Source organism: Helianthus annuus, chromosome 16 (genome assembly GCF_002127325.2).
Source record: "Helianthus annuus cultivar XRQ/B chromosome 16, HanXRQr2.0-SUNRISE, whole genome shotgun sequence".
NCBI lineage: Eukaryota > Viridiplantae > Streptophyta > Magnoliopsida > Asterales > Asteraceae > Helianthus > Helianthus annuus.
Genome location: NC_035448.2, coordinates 117,753,308 through 117,758,419, shown reverse-complemented (window position 1 = coordinate 117,758,419; position 5,112 = coordinate 117,753,308). Strand labels below are relative to the sequence as shown.

The 5,112-nt window shown below is 38.6% G+C and overlaps 1 long non-coding RNA gene across 2 annotated transcripts; it reads right to left on the bottom strand.

Moving 5' to 3' along the window:
• Nucleotides 1-1,544: 1,544 nt before the first annotated feature.
• On the bottom strand, nucleotides 1,545-3,525 carry LOC110915902. Of its 2 annotated transcripts, none has more exons than XR_004883686.1 (3): nucleotides 3,470-3,525; nucleotides 2,575-2,663; nucleotides 1,545-2,095 (listed from the first exon to the last, which is right to left on the bottom strand). It is a non-coding gene; the product is annotated as an uncharacterized LOC110915902 (long non-coding RNA). The 2 variants fall into 2 exon arrangements; XR_002579339.2 differs by lacking the exon at nucleotides 3,470-3,525 and adding an exon at nucleotides 2,768-2,825.
• Between the last annotated feature and the right edge of the window lie 1,587 nt (nucleotides 3,526-5,112).

Genomic DNA, 5,112 nt, shown 5'->3' with positions numbered 1-5,112 from the left:
AACTTGAATAAAACCCGGTTTTAAACAAGGTTAAGAGCCTTGGCTCTGATACCACTTGTAGGTCCCTTTCCGGAGGATGACGAACCTAAACCTTGTTATACTAACCCACTAGCGAGTGCGGAATCCAAGCTAGCAAGCAAACCGGGATGAGACAAGTATAAACACAAGCACACAAGGATTCACCGATTAACACCACTGTATTAATACGTATGAAAGGTTTCGGTTACAAGCACTGTGTTCACAAATCTGTTCTGCAAACTCTCAAGTGTGTGTGTGTGTTTTCGGACAGAATGCTCTCAAGAATTCTCTATCTTTCTAGCTGTGTGCATCTGTCTGTTCTCAACACACTGCATGGGTATTTATACCCAGCCCAACATGTCTGGTCCGAAGGATCCGATAGATGGTCCGAAGGATCATCTTTCGAATACAATTCGAAGGATCAGCAAGGACCTCGAAGGAAGATCTTTCGAGGTCTATCAATCGAAGCATATCTTTCGAGGTGATCGAAGGATCTACATTATCCTTCGATCACTCATCCTTCGAGTCAGACAACTTACATCAAATTTACTAACTGTTGCCAAATCAAACCAGGAGGACGGTTGACTTGGTCAACTTACAGGACTGACAAGGACATCGTTTACATCGTGACCGATTACAGACAAAGTACAGACACAAGTGCACCAACAACCTCGAAGGATGATCTATCGAGGTCCATCTTTCGAGCTCATCGAAGGATCTAAACTATCCTTCGATGAGACATCCTTCGACACAGACATGTTACATTTTCTAACTGTTTGGCCAAGTCAAACCGGAGGATGGTCGACTTGGTCAAACTTACAAGACTAACAAAGGACATTGTTTTATATCGTGACAAAGTACAGACACAAGTGCACCAACAATATGCATTCTCTGATTTTAATAGAAAGATGATGCCACCTCACAAAAAAGAAAGAATATATTGAGGAGAGCACAATACACTCATTACCCAAATCTCCGAAGCTTAAGCTAAAGCCAAAACCGAGTAACTATAACTCTGAAAAAAGATAAAGAAAATAGGAACAAAGAAACAAGAATTAAAGAAAGCTTTGCCTGAGATCCCATCGCCAGTGCGTTGTATGTTTCCTATAATATAGCACTTGCAATGAAGCTTACCAATAAGGGTTGTCGATCGTGGGAATTCAAGAGGTCTAGAAAAGACACAACGGATTAAATAACCAAAAGAGAAATAAGTATTTACGATTGTGCATGTCACTACTCGGATTTAGAGCAATGTTGGCGACATATGTAGCCGCTAATGATGTCACCACTATTACATGCCGCGAATGTTCAATAGCGGCAACATTGATTGTCTCTAATGCCTATGCCGGAGCCTTTGTGAAAAATTTGCCAAAGACGGAACAAAACATAATTGGGTGGAGGTTGTTACTAATCAAATTGAACACCAAAATGAAATAAAAACCATTAATTTACATTACAAAATTTCTAAATAAAATTATCTAACTAGCTATTTTCAAAATCCATTAACGCTATGAGCAATCAACATGTAAGATTACCACCTCTACAATATGTTTTACCCATTAGGAAAAAAAACCTGAATCCACACATTCATAGGTAAACATGTAAGATTACCACCTCTACAATATATGCACACATACATGCATAAAAAGGTTAATCTGTCATCAAGGCAACTGCTGCTGGATCAAGACAAGTTGGCTGGAATTCCACAACATTTTTATTTCACAACAAACCGATTGAGCAGCCGATTTCATGAGTTCTTCAACATCTACCACGTACGAACTTGATTCCACCAAATTTTTTCCAGACCATACACCTTTGACTAGATGTATGGTTCCTTTTCCAACCTCTTGTCCCTTATCATCTGTAAGTATAACATGTTGTCCAATCTTGAATTTAGAACGCTTTTCGGGGACCACAACCGTATCTTTGGTTCTTGAAACTGATCTCCTGCGATCTTTCCTGTGGGTCAGTTGGGATGTAGATGGAGACGGATCATAATCTTCATCCAATAGATTCTCCAGGGAATTTGGGTCTTGCCCCCACCAATCACTTAAAAATCCATCAGCTGCATCACACCCTACACCAACACATAAATCACTAACTTAAAATCAATCACTGTTGTATTTAACTATCTTCATATCTTTAGAAAATCAATCACTGATGTATTTAACAATCAATTAAAATCCCTCCCGAAAATCAAGCCATTTCGACTGAACAATCTATGAATTCAAACATAGAAAACCAACACAGCATTCAAGCAAGAGAAACCAACCATCTACCAAATCTAACATATATTCTAATGTGAAATGGTGGTGAAGATCTTAAATGGATGGTAAAGGTGATTAATCGAAACTCTGAAAGCAGCAGAGAAAAACAAGTAAAACCTATAATATTGCTGAAGACAAAACGTTCTCTAATGTGCTCTGTTTGGATTAAATTAAGCACCAGCAAAATCAGAAGGAAGATCAACAACATCTCAACAAAATCTATAATTATTTGCAACAGATCTAAAAGGTAGTTGAACTGAAATTTCAGAAATGTGGAGTTTAACATTACCATGTGCAGTCAGATTGCACGGGATACTTGTTATAACCTATGAATTCTCAACATGTTATGATCGAGTAACATCTACGTTCTTCAGTTCCCTGTATGATTAAACCGAATACAAGTAAGAAAACCGAAAGCTTATGAAAATACAAAACTGGAAATCTCGTCACAATAATAATAGCAAACAAGATTGAAGGTTTACCCTGAGATCACGTCGCCTCTTTTCCTCTAACATTGTTAATGATCGTTACAAATTAGGGTTGTGTACGGCGGCACTGGCTGATAAAGATACGTCTGTCGAATTGTTGAAAACTAGGTTTTTATGGTTGTGCGTGGGTATGGGTAAGGTGTGACATTTACTATTCTACCCCCTCCATTTTACATTTTGTTTTAGTCTTGTTCATCACTTACCCCTTAAATTTGTGGATGTTCATCAATATATATAAGTGCGGATAACTTAATTATATGCATTCTGATTTTAATAGAAAGATGATGCCACCTCAAATAAAGAAAATAGAAGCAATCAAACAAGAAATAAAGAAAGCTTTGCCTGAGATCCCATCGCCAGTGCGTTGTAGTGCGTTGTATGTTTCCTATAATATAACACTAGCAATGAATTCGATTACCAATAAGGGTTGTCGACCGTAGGAATTAAAGAGGGCTAGAAAAGACACAACTGATTTAACCAAAAGAGAAGTAAGTACTTACGATTGTACAATACACTACTCGGATTTAGGGCAATGTTGGCGACATATGTGGCCGCTAATGATGTCACCACTATTACATGCCGCGAATGTTCAACCGAAAGCTTATGAAAATACAAGTAAGAAAACCGAAAGCTTATGAAAATACAAAACTGGAAATCTCGTCACAATAATAATAGCAAACAAGATTGAAGGTTTACCCTGAGATCACGTCGCCTCTTTTCCTCTAACATTGTTAATGATCGTTACCAGTTAGGGTTTCGTACGGCGGCATTGGCCGAAAAAGATATGTCTGTCGAATTGTTGAAAACTAGGTTTTTATGGTTGTGCGTGGGTATGGGTAAGGTGTGAAATTTACTATTCTACCCCCTCGGTTTTACATTTTGTTTTAGTCTTGTTCATCAATTACCCCTTACATAGAAAGATGATGCCACCTCACATAAAAAAGAATATATTGAGGAGAGCGCAATATTTCCATACCCAAATATTTATCAGATCACGTATCTCACTAACTCAGCCATTTTGTTTCTACCTTATATTTATTGACCGATGACTCGAAGCATATCCATCTAAAACTTGTTTGTAAGCCTGAAAACAATCGAATCTTCATAAATGGTCGAAGTTGACAAATTTTGAAAGTTAAAGATCTAAAATTGAACAATTTTGAAACTTTCAAAATATTGACGGTTGGTAGTTGAATAAAAGTTGGTCTCCCATGTGTGTCGTCAGTTAATACTGTTTAATATCAATCCTGTAGGTCCGGCTAGGGGAGGATCTAGTCGCCTAATCCTTGTATACAAACCACCCCGGTTGTGCGGAATCCAACCGAGATAGCAAACCGAGATAGAACACGTAAATAAACGACACACAAGATTCAACGATTAACACCTATGTATTAAAACTATGAAAAGTCTGTTACAGCTCAATGTTTACAAATATACTCTGTAAACTCTCTCTCAGTTCTCTCGTGTGTGTGTTCTGTGTTCTCTCTATGTGTTCTCTAACTAGTTTTGTGTTGAGACTGTCTATTTATAGTCACACAACATCACAGACACCAAGAAACGGAACTGGCTTGGCGAAACAAAACTTTATCGACGAAACAAATGAAACAGGCGACGAAATGGAATCCAGTCGACGAAACAAGTGTGTTTGGTCGACTTCCTTTTGTTTCGCCGATTATGGGCTTAGGCCCAACATATGAAGTCCACTAGTGTGTTTCGCCGATCTGTTTAGCCCAAGGACTAAGTTCAAAGTCTTTTATGTCTTGGCCCGCTTGAAAGCTTGAAGCATGCGACGGAGGAATGTCGTTGCTAAGCCGAGTCGCGTCAAGTCGAGTTGCGTCCACAAATATGTATCAACAAACTCCCCCTTGGACGCTACTCGCGAGATTCGCCTTTCATGTCTTCTATGTCGGAGGATCTTCAATGTCTTCACGTCTTGAAAGCAGAAAGTGTATCAACAAACTCCCCGTTTCATGTAAGAAGTGTGTTGACAAACTCCCCCTTAACATAAGCTCCCCCTTGAGTTATGCTCGTGAAAGACTTGATCTTTATAACTTGAGATCCTTGTGGTATTGATGATGGTCAGCGGCAACTCGATTATCTTTATCATTTGAGTGCCTTCACGTCGTGTCTTCATTCCGAAGCTTGTCATCGACCATGTTCTCCTTGCCTTTAGCATCTACACATGCAAGAAATCTAAACGCGAAATGAGAACAACTGCTTGGAATATAGTTAGTATAAGCAAATGACACACGTATGACCATGTCTTAATCAACTACCATCCGACAGTTTGAAAGTTTAACAAATTAATCAATTTCAGTTTTTAACTTTCAAAAACTTGC